The sequence below is a fragment of the Hemitrygon akajei genome, chromosome 2 (assembly GCF_048418815.1).
Source record: "Hemitrygon akajei chromosome 2, sHemAka1.3, whole genome shotgun sequence".
Classification (NCBI taxonomy): domain Eukaryota; kingdom Metazoa; phylum Chordata; class Chondrichthyes; order Myliobatiformes; family Dasyatidae; genus Hemitrygon; species Hemitrygon akajei.
Genome location: NC_133125.1, coordinates 155462006 through 155474275, shown reverse-complemented (window position 1 = coordinate 155474275; position 12270 = coordinate 155462006). Strand labels below are relative to the sequence as shown.

Genomic DNA, 12270 nt, shown 5'->3' with positions numbered 1-12270 from the left:
CCATATATAAACCACATGACCTTAAAAGTTTTGTAGAGTTATACAGCACAGAAACCCTTAGCACAACTGTTCATGCCAACCAAGATGCCCATCTACAGTAAGCTAGTTCCATTTGCCTGAAAGTACATAGAAAACCAACAGAACAACACAGGCCTTTTGGCCCACAGTACTGTGCTGAACATGTACTTACTTTAGAAATTACCTAGGGTTACCCATAGCCCTCTGTTTTTCTAAACTCCATGTACCTATCCAGGAGTATCTTAAAAGACCCCATCGTATCCACCTCCACCTCCATCACTGGCAGCCTATTTCTCGCACTCATCACTCTCTGCTTAAAAGACTTATTCCTGACATCTCCTCTGTACCTACTTCCAAGCACCTTAAAACTGTGCCCTCTCATGTTAGCCATTTCAGCCCTGGGAAAATGCCTCTGACTATCCACACGACCAATGTCTCTCATCATCTTATACACCTTTTAGCCCGAATCCCTTTAAAGCTTTCCAATTCATGTATCTGTCCAAATGTCTTTAAAATGTTCAACTTTCATCATACACTGTAATTGCACCACTTCCTCTGAGAGCTCATCCCATATACCTACCGCCCTGTGCGAAGGTATACCTGTGCGAAGAACTTGGGGTAGAACTTTAGTGTAGCAGTTAGCATAAGGCTTTACAACACCAGCAACCTGGGTTCATTTCATACCGCTGTCCTGTAAGGAGTTTCTACATTCTCCCTGTGACTGTGTGGGTTTCCTCCAGGTGCGCTGGTTTTCTTCCACATTCCAAAAACGAACAAGTTAGTAGGTTAATTGGTCACATAGGTGTCACTGGAGGCACGGGCTCACTGGGCTCCAAGGTCCTGCTACTGTGTTGTATCTCAATCAGTAAGAATACAAAATTTGCTCCTCAGGTACCCTTTAAGTTTTTCCCCTCTCACCCTAAACCTATGCCTTCTGGTTTTAGGCTCTCCAACCTTGGGGAGAGGATTGTGGCTACTACTACTTCCACTCAGGCCTAGGGGGCCGGCATCGGGCATCCACCTTATCTATACCCCTCATGATTTTATTAACCTCTATCCGGTCATTCCACAGCCTCTTTCACTCCAGGGAAAAGTCTATCCAGTCCATCCAGTCTCTCCTTCTAAGTCAAGTCCTTCAGTTCCAGCAACATTGTCGTGAATCTCCTCTGCACCTTCTCCAGCCTAATGATATCCTTCCTGTACTGAAGCAAACAGTATTGAATACAGTCCTCTAGTCGGGACCGACCCAATGATTTGAGTAGTTGTAACATGACAACCTAACTCTTATACTAGTGCCTCGATGAGATGTTAGTTCAGATAAACCTCAGAACACAGGAAACTGGGAGCAGCAGCAGGCCACTCAACCCTTCAAACTTATCCTAGCATTCAATATCATTATGCTGATATACCCTAGGCCTCAACTCCTCCTCTATAGCACACTCCCCAGATTCATCAATCCCATGATCTTTTAACAAAGTACCTGCATCCACATTAAATCCTCCTTATGAACAGCCTTCTGGGGCAGAGGATTTCAGAAAAGCCACTGAACCTTAGAGAGAAGGGATTTCCATATCCCATGGTTTTCACTGGCTCGCTCTTTTTATTTTAGAACAGTGTTCATTCGATTGTGACTCCCCCTCTAGTAGAAACATCTCAGTATTTACCCTACAAGTCCTGATGAAGAATGTCATGTTGACTGTCTATTTCTCTGCCTACCTGCTGAGATCCTTCACTTTCTTCATTCCAACATTTGCAGGCTCTTGTGTCTTAGCGTCAATCCTCCTGCACTCCCTTCAGTTCTTAAGCGTCAATTAAAAAAAAATACCCTTCGTTCTTCCGAACTCCTCAGTTAGGTTCAGGCCTGCAATTTACTGCAGTGTGAAAATTATCTTATCTATGGAACGCATGAACGCCAAGATTACAGTTCAAGTCTGTTCCAGGTATCTATTATTCTATATTTAAACATGAAATGAGAGTCAAGCCTGGCCTGTAACTCACACCCGTGTATCCATTGTGTTTATGTAAACCACCTTAACCCCTCAATTAGTTTTCAAGCTTATAACTTTTAGAACATAACTGCATAGGACAGGCCCTTTGGCCCAAAATGTACTATCAAACCAGATAAACTAGTAATCAAATAGCTAACTAATCTGTGCCTACACAATGTCCTTATCCTTTCATTTTGCTCACATCCGTGTGACTATAAAAGAGACTCTGAAAAGTCTTTTATGTTTCTGCCTCTAACACCACCCCAGGCAGCACATTCCAGGCACCCACCACTGCCAGTGTAAAACACTTGCCCCTCACATCTCCTTTATATAATTACCCCCTCTAACCTTAAATGGATGTCCTCTGGTTTTAGACATTTGAACCCAGGAAAGAGATACTGTCTGTCAACTCTATCTATGCCTCTCATAATCTTATGAACCTCTATCAAACCTCCACACATCCTTCACCTCTCTAGAGAATACAACCCAAGTCTTTCCAACTCTCGTTACAGCACATGTCCTCTAGTCCAGGCAGCATCCTGGAAAACCTCTTCAGCACCCTCTCCAAAATCTCAACATCTTTTCTCTAATGGGGTGGCCAGAACTGTATGCAATACTCCAGATGCAGCCTAACTGAAGTTTTATAAAGCTGCAACATAAATTTCGGACTTTTGAACTCAGTGACCTGAATAATAAAGGCAAGCATGCCATATGTTTTTTTAACCACCCCATCACCTGTGTAGCCACTTTCAGGGAGCTATGAACTTGAATCCAAGATCCTCACCACTTTTAATGGTCCTGCCCTTAACAGTATTCTGTCTCTTTACATTTGACCCACCAAGGTGCAACACTTTCACACTTGGCCAGGTCAAAATCCACCTCCCATTTCTCTGCTCATATCGCCAACAGATCTATATCCCACTGTATTCTTTGCCGGTCACCTACGCTATCCACAACACCACTAATCTTCATATCATCTGCAAACTTACTAACCCACCCATCTACTTTTTCGTCCAGGTTATTTAGATACATCACAAACAACAGAGGTCCCTCTATAGATTTCTCCCTGCAGATACCCTTCCCGGTATCTATTATTCTATATATAAAGTTCCTGAATGCCTCGATTACAGTTCAGTCTGTAACTCACTCCCTGGGCTTCCATTATAAGACCATAAGATGTAGGAGCAGAACAGGCCATTTGGCCCAACGAATCTACTCCACCATTTCATCATGGTTGATCCAATTTTCCTCTCAGCCCCAAACTCCTGCCTTCTCTCCGTATCCCTTCATGCCCTGACTAATCAGGAATCTATTAACTTCTGCCTTAAATATACGTAAAGACTTCGCCTCGACAGCTACCTGTGGTAAAGAATTCTACTTATTCAAAAAATATAACCCCTGGACCTCCTTGATTAGGTCCCAGTTTGTAACTCACACCTCGGTACGGAATCCATATTCAACCCCCCCCCCCACCCCCACCCCCACCCCCATTAGATTCCAGTCTGTAACTCACTTATCGGTATGCATTGTTTTTATATAAACGCTTCAACCTCTCAATTAGCTTCTAGCATGAACGTCACACCCGAATATCTATTAATCTACATATACAACTCCATAATGCCTCAATTAGATTTCAGCCTGTAACTCATTCCCTGGGCATGCATTATTCTATATATAAACCCTGAACCAGAGTCACTGCCCGCTGTCCACGATCCAGTATCATTCAGAACCGTTCGATGCGGTTGGACGAGGTCTGTATCCTGCCAATATCAGCACTGGGCACCGGAGATGACATTGAGGGAGAACAAGTATCCAAACAACCTGCACTCACGTGCGAGCGAATGAATGCAGCTCGGCAGCGGGCCGCGAGTCCCGGCCTTCCGTTTGCCGCGGGACTGCTTCCTTCCATTCCTGGCAGACAGTTTTATAATGGGCCCGCTTGCCTCTAATCGCAGACCTCCACTGGAATCCCGGCCCGGGTAGCGGAGTTGTTCGGAATGGCGCTGCAAGTTCCTATTCGATTTCGGCTCTCGTGCCGAGAGGGGTAACACCGCCCTCTCTCTCCCTGACTTTGGGCTGTTCATTCGCCAGCCTCACTGGTACAGCGGTTGAACGTCTTGGGCTCTGATCTTGCCCAACCCCCGCCTCTTCCAAATCTATCTCCAGCCACTGGAGCGATGCTGTGACCTGTTTTAATCTGGCTACCTCTAGCTCTTCCACCTTATTTCTCTCGTTGCAGCCGCCCTCCCACCTGCTACCACATGGAGGGAACCGGCAACCAAGGACTTGAGGACTTCGTCTAAAGGACACCAAGATCCAAACCATGCAGTTGCCTGGATACCGACTCTCCGTATCTCTCTTTCTCCGTATCTCACTCCCACCCCTTCCCTCCCCCCCCCCCCCCATGCAAAAGCTGAGACCTCTAGCTCTTTGCAGTTGAAGGATGCAATATTGCCGTGGGCCACCCGGCCCGTCACCCCCTGCTACCTTCCGCAGCATTAATGGCTACCCCTTGCAGGTTACATAATATGAAACGCCGAGCGACTTTTACAACAGCGCTCTCGCTTCCGACAGCAGCGGAGTACATGCTCGCAAATAAGACTGCAGGCAGCATTTGAGAGCGGGTTGAAGGATGTGTGTGAAGGCAAATAAAAAAGCGAAGGCACCTTATTTCACTACAACCAACACCCCCCCCCCCCCGCACACCACCATCACCCCCACCCCGCGCTCGGAGCTGTTCGCGGTGCTGAAACACATTTATTAAAATGTCTCTCGGGTTTACCCCCACAGCGGCTCGTGCTCAATCCGGATCCTGGCAACAATCCTAGTGTAAATGTATCGGACTGTCAAACTGTTGTGCGTTAATTATATAAAAATATTTATATATACATAGACGGATTGGTTCTCAGGACAAGTCTCTCCACTCCAAATACCAGCCTCTTCATAACAAGAGAAATCGTAAAGCGAGGCATCTCTAATAAATTAAGTTCCTGCGTCACAGCATACAAAAGAAAACGCATAATCTTCCTTTTTTGTTACAAAAATAATCGGCCCTAACTGTTAGTAGAAGCAGCTTAAAATGAAGCAATGATTGAGTGCAAAATCCCAGCTCGCTCTCTCGCTCTCTCTCTCTCTCTCGCACGCACACACACATAATACAACCATTGCAGGAATAAATTAGCAATTACCTCTGAAGGAGCCATAAGACATTCTTCCTCTGGCCCCGTCTGTTAGGATTTTTTGGGGGGTTGCAATTGATTCCGGATCTTGATCATAGGCGACGGAGTGAGGGGAGGGGGTTGGGGAGGAGGGAGGTGGGGGGAAATGGATGCTGCCACTGGGACCAATTAAAGGCGACGCGGCTGTGGGAAGAGAGCGAACCACCTCGAAGAGTGACTCACCCAGTACCGCATCGTCAACCGGTCCGGTGGTACTTCCAACTTGCCTCTACCTTCCTCTCTCGCCTTAACTTCCCCTCTTCCCTGGAGGCACTGACCGCCTTCACCCTCTCTCCTCAGAAGAGCTGCGATAAATCCAGCCCTTAAAGGTTCAAGCCATATTTTTTTGATTTAAAAAACAGCCGACGTAAAATAAAAACATCCCCACACACATACAAGCAGAAGATGTGGTGCCTTCCCTTTAAGAATGGAGAGCGGCCAACGTACCTGGGTAACTTTAGTGCAATTCCCACCGGATTGGATGTGGTTGAAGGTTTATCGCGGATTAGGGGCTGAAATAGAAACACAATCCACGCCCAAGATGCAGTGCCTAGGCTCAGGACCCCTGACCAGCCCGAGGGCACCGTTGCCTGGGTCTCCCCACTTTCCCCCAACACCGTGCGCTCTCACATCAGCGCCGCCGCCTCGTTCGGCACTGACCAATTTAGCGAATTCCCAGGCTCCGGGCTTACTAACGTGCGGCGCTTTCCACAGCGTTTGACGCATTTCTCCCAAATTCCTCTCCCGTCATTTTTTTTTAAAGGAGGCGACGATCCATTTTCATGCAACTGAATTAATTCCGGCGTGAATATATTTTGGGATGATTGCACAGGCACAGTGATTTTAAAATGTATTCGCATGGCGCCTTTTTTTTTTCCTGGGACGTCCGCAAGAGGAAATTGTCTGGGGAGCAAAGGTTTCCTTTGCAAAGTGGGGTAATGCAGCCACTATGTTTTGTTATATACAGCAAGTCCAATACGTAATTTTGTTCTTTGCACCTGTGCATACACGTATTTGTAATAATGGCAATAATTTCGATTTGACAGAGATAAACGGTCAGATGGTCCTCACCAGATTGCAGACACAGACACTCCAATCGTCTTTACTTCAAGAGTGGTCGAGGATATGCAGCGTGACACGGGAGAGTTCGATTGTGGGATTGTGCCCTTATCCCATAATTATGCCCCACCTTCAAGTATTTTCCACGTGGAGACATCCCAATATCTCCCTTGCCAGACCACTTGGGACATTATATGGTTCAATAACATCAGCCCTCTAACTCAGGCCCAAGTTCTTTAGCCTCCCGGAGGACTTGAAAAGTTATCGGGGCAAGGACGCCTAGATTAACGTGAAGGCTCCGCTGTAAAGCTAATGCCACACATGGGTTCTTGGCTCTTTGCCCAGCTTTGTGTCCATTGTAGTAAATCATGGTAGGCTGTTTGTTGAACTGTACCATGGCTTCGCATAACCATTCAGAAGGTACTACTTCCCCGAAACCTCCCCTCCCCCCCCCCCTCGAAACTAAAGTCCGCAGGCTTGAAATCACTTCAGAGATTAATGACCGACATTAGAACTACGAAGCAAAATATTTGCTCTACTAATATCTACTTCATCACTTTTTGACCCTGGTGCCTACTCCATCTGTGGTTTATACCAGCGTGGCTGGATAATGTTTAATTTCACCACCAGGAAGCGGAGATGATCTCCCTGTCATCTGATCTCTCCCAGTGAGGGAGAGATTGTCACTCAGTGTGGTAGGAGAGTGGAGCAAGGTGCCAGCAAAAGTACTAGATGCCAATTCAACAGTTAAGAGAAGTTTAAGTGGGTTCATAGATGGGAGGGCTATGGTTCTGGTGCATGCTGTAGTTGGAACTAAGCAGAATATCTGGTTGGCATAGACTAGATGGGCCAATGGGCCTCCTTTTGCACTGTAGTGCTCTATAACTAACACTCTGACCCCATTTCCCCTATAATTCAAGGTAGTATATACGAAGTGACATATGCATGTGTACTTTGAAAGTAAATTGAATATGACTTTTTTCACTGACTCTCTTTCTCCATCTCCATCTCGTTTTCCATCTTCCTATCAGCCTTCATATCTCATTGTACCTTTCTATCGGTCCACATCTTTCTCCCTTCCTTCTGCTCTCCTCTCCTTTTTTCTCCATGTTAACATCTCTGCCACTTTTTCTGTATCTCTCCACTTTCCTCATCATATCTAACATTTCATCTTCCCTCATCTCTTCCTATCTTCACATCTGTCCCCATATGTATGTAATTTCACAGTTTCTTTTCTTCTGAACATTGGTTGCTTGCTAGTCATAGTGTGACATTTTCCATTGATTCTATTGTATTTCTTTGTTCTACTGTGAATACGTGAAAGAAAATGAATCTAGGGGTAGTATGAGCTGAGGTCTCTGTCGGTCAGAGTTGACCATGGATATTGCATCCTAGATACGCAAAACTAGGATGAAAGACATGGAGAGCAAGCTGTTGCCTGGGTAGTTTAATGCATCTGATGAACCCAAATGAAAGGCAAAGACCAATACAGTTTGGTACCAGAAGTGTCATAGGAGTTGTCAGTCTGCATTGAGCCCAATGTAGGACTGCCTTACGGACTCTAGTTCTGATTTTTCCCTTTCTGTTTACTCCCAAAGCCTTCCCATGAGTGGGTACGGCCGCAAGGCGGCGGAGGTTTGAAATCAGTGTTTTCCTTCTCCTAGATGTGCTGCCAGCCATGGCTGATGAACCCCATCTGCCCAAAACAACTGGGACTATTTTCCTTGCAACAAAGGAGGCCAAGAGATGACAGTGTAGTGGTTCATAAAATCATGAAGATAATAGATAATCTGAATAACTACAGCTTTTTTTCCTAGGGTAAGGGAGTCCAAAACTCAAGTGTATCTTTTTAAAATGAAAGGGGAAAATTTAAAAGGGATCTGAAGGGCAACTGTTCCACACCCAGATTGGTGGGAACATGCAGTAAGCTGCTAGAGGAAATGGTAGAGGTGTGTACAATTATAACATTTAAAAGAGATTTGGACTGATACATGGATATAAAGTTTTATAGGGATATAGAACAGATGCAGGTCATTGGGTCCAGATCAGTTAGTCAATTTAGTTGGCACAGATGATTTTGGTGAAGATATGTTTCTGAGCAGTATAAATTCCCAGTAATTTATCTCTCAGGGATGGATTATCTGATATCTTGATAAATGCAAATAGATTTGACAGAATAAATACAGGGACAATGTTTCCTCTGCTGAAATTGGTATTCTAGAATTAAGAAACTGGTGAAGTTGGGAATCTGCACAACCTGAAATTCATCTTCTCATAGAACCATGGAGATGGGGTTTATGGTAGGTTTCAGTAGCACAGTCAACAGATTTGATTTGGTGGGGATGTTATCAGGGAATTCAGGGTTAAAGGAGTCAAGTCATAGAAAACTACAGCACTAAAACTGACCCTTTAGCCCATCTAGTCCACTGCACCAACCCTCCATACTCCTCCCATCCATGTACCTATCCAAACTTCTCTTAAATGTTGAAATCAAAACCACATGCACTAATTGTGCTGACAGGTCATTCCACGCTCTCACCACTCTCTGAGTGAAGAAGTTTCCCCTTATGTTCCCCTTAAATATTTCACCTTTCATCTTTAACCCATGACCTCCAGTTGTAGTCTAACCCAACCACGGTCAAAATGTCTGCCTGCATTTACCCTGTCTATACCCCTCACAATTTTGTATACCTCGATCAAATCTCCTTTCAATTTTCTACACTCTAAAGAATACAGTCCTAACTTATTCAATCTCTCCTTATAACTCAGGTCCTTCAGACCTGGCAATGTCATTGTAAATATTCTCTGTACTCTTTCAATCTTGTTTACATCTTTCCTGTAGGTAGGTGACCAAAACAGTTCACAATACTTACTCCAAATTAGGCCTCACCAATGTCTTGTGCAACTTCAACACACTATCCCATTTTCTGTACTCAATACTTTGATCTGTCAAGGCCAACATGCCAAAAGATTTTTAGCAACCCTATGTACCTGTGATGGCACTTTGAATGAATTATGGACCTGTATTCCCAGATCCCTCATACTACTACATTTTTCAGTGCCCTGCCGCTCATTGTGTATGTCCTCCTCCCTTGGTTTGTCCTTTCAAAGTGCAATACTTGTCTACATTAAATTCCATCTGCCATTTTCCAGCTAGTCCGGATCCTGCTGCAAGCTTCGATAGTCTTTCTTGCTGTCCACTACACATCCAATCTTGGTGTTATCTGCACATTTACTGATCCAGTTAATCACATTACCATCCATTTCATTGACTGAGATGACAAACAACCACAATTGTAAGCAGAAACAGTTAATTCACAGAATGGGACTGAGTGTCTGAATGACCTTCTGTCGAAGGAACAAATGGACTTTGTTTGAAAGGCTCACAGGCACTGATTACAGAGGCTGTGGAATCTCAAAGCAGATTCTAATCTGCAGGGAATTGATTTGAAAGACACTTCATTAGATACATGGAAAGGAATGGTTCAGAGGGATATGGGTCAAACATTGGCAAATGAGGTAGGCTTAGGCAAGTTGGTCACCATGTTGAATTGGGTCCAAAGGACTACTTCATGCTGTAAGAACCTATGACTCTGCAGGAAGAATCCTGTTCTTGGTACATCAATAAATACACTCAAAAACTTCTATAGATGTACCATGGAGAGCATTCTGACAAGCTGCATCACTGTCTGGTATGGGGAAGGTCTACTGCATAGGACCAAAAGAAGCTGCAGAGGGTTGTAAATTTAGTCAGCTCCATCTTGGGTACTAGCCTACAAAGTACCCAGGACATCTTCAAGGAGTGGTGTCTCAGAAAGACAGCATCCATTATTAAGCATGCTGCACCCAATGCATGCCCTTTTCTCACTGTTACCATCAGGTAGGAGGTACAGAAGCCTGAAGGCACACACAGCAATTCAGGAACAGCTTCTTCCCCTCTGCCATCTGATTCCTAAATAGACATTGAGCCCTTAAACATAACTTTTTAAAATATATACTATTTCTGTTGTTTGCACGATTTGTAATCTTTTCAATATATGTATACTGTAATTGATTTATTTATTTTTAAAATTATTTTTCTTCTATATTATGTATTATATTGAACTGCTACTACTAAGTTAACAAATATCATGACTTTTGCCGCTTATAATATGCCTGATTCTGATTCTGAGAATCTGCCCTGTAACACCTGCCAGACTTATGTCTCTGGATGGTTGATTCTTCCATAAGACCATAAGATACAGGGACAGAATTAGGCCATTCAGAGCACTGAGTCTGCTTCGCCATTCAATGATGGCTGATTTATTAAGACAAGACAATCTGTAGATGCTGGAAATCCAAGCAACACACACAAAATGCTGGAGGAACTCAGCAGGCCAGGCAGCATCTATGGAAAGGAGTAAACAGTCAATGTTTCAGGTCGAAACCCTTCATCAGGACTGGAAAATAGGATGAGAAATTAGAGCAAGAAGGTGGGGGAAGGCGAGGAAGAAGTGCAAGGTAGTAGGTGATTGGTAAAATTAGGAGGGGGAGGGGTGAAGTAAAGAGCTGGGAAGTTGATTGACAAGGTGAAAGAGAATCCTTGGAGATTCCACAGATATGTTAGAACAAAAGGATTGCAAGGGACAAAATTGGTCCTCTGCAAGAACAGAATAGTGGCATTCAACACCATCATACTCCAGACACTGGAGGGGAAACTGTCCTTGCTGTGTCTCAACACCTCCTTCTGAAAAGGAATACTGGACTTCTTAACAATAAGGTCACAGTCAGTCCATGTGGGCAGCAGTGTCTCTTGTCCCGTTATGCTGAGCACGGCACTCCCCAAGGCTGTGTGCTCATGTTCCCTACAAAGGACCGTTCACACTACTGATGCATGACTGTGTTGCAGGATTCCGCTCAAACCAGATCATCAAGTTTGCATATGACACAGCAGCAGTTGGCCTCATCAAGAATGATAAAGAGATGGAGTATAGAGAGGAAATGGAGTGGCTGTTTGATTAATGAGATAAGAACAAACTAGCCAGAATGTGAAGAAGGCAAAAGAGATCATTTTGGATGAAACACCACCCTCTGTGAATACATAGCTCCTCAGTAGAGAGAGTTAAGTGTACCAAGTTCCTGGGAGTTCACATCACCTCTGACCTTAACTGATCTCTTAACATCACCTCCCAGAACAAGAAGGCACAGCAACGCCTGAACCTCCTAAGAAGATTGAAGCAAACAAGGCTCACTCCCCAATTTTACTGTGTTTTACAGGAGCAGCTTTGAGAACATCCTGATAAAACATCTGGTATGGGAACAGTTGAGCATCGGACCAGAAGTCCCAACAAAGGAGTATGAGAACAGCTGAGAGGATCATAGGATCTCCCTACCATCCATCAGGACATTTATCAGGAGTGCTGCATATACAGGGCCTTTGGTATTATTATAGATCCCGCCCATCCATCCAGCATCCCCCTCCACCCTCACCTGAATGTCCTCTAGTATCAGACATTACAACCCCAGGAAAGGTTTGGTTCGTAGAAAGAATGTGAAGACTCCACTTAGAGAGCACTGGAGGTCAGGATCAGACCTGGGTCCTTCACTCTGTGTTCCTTCCTCAATGCTCATCTCACTTCCCTTCTTCCTGACTACTGTCCCTCATCTTCATCATAAGATTCTTTGGGCTCAGTTTTAGCTTGGTGAGATACTTGTGGCAATAGAATGATGGAGGGGTGGGGACAGAAGGGTCTGGCTGGGTGTGGGAGACTCAGAATTGGTCGTGAATGCTTTTCAAAGCCAGCCATTCTACTGGGCCTCCCGTGTAGATCAGGAGAGCATCGTGGATATGGACCATTAGATCTTATCTCTACCCTCATTGGTTGTACCTTTGCTTCACATGCACCAAGGTTATTCCTTGCCACCACACTTTAGTATCATCACCATCTATCAGCAAAGATCCCCACCATCTGGGCCATGCCATCTTGTCACAGCTACCATTGGGCTAG

The 12270-nt window shown here is 44.7% G+C and overlaps 1 protein-coding gene across 18 annotated transcripts in view; it reads right to left on the bottom strand.

The window, feature by feature from the left end:
* The window catches only part of LOC140717149 (ras/Rap GTPase-activating protein SynGAP-like), a 683169-nt gene that overhangs the window by 601146 nt on the left and 69753 nt on the right, over nucleotides 1-12270 (bottom strand). Inside the window, exon 1 of one of the 18 annotated variants that reach the window (XR_012096487.1) lies at nucleotides 5672-5783. The exons of 15 other annotated variants lie outside the window; for them this stretch is intronic. The gene's annotated coding sequence lies outside the window, so the exon portion shown is untranslated. Of the gene's footprint in view, nucleotides 1-3837; nucleotides 4077-5194; nucleotides 5337-5671; nucleotides 5784-12270 lie in introns of those variants that run through there. 2 more of the 18 variants (XR_012096473.1, XR_012096486.1) reach the window with 2 other exon arrangements.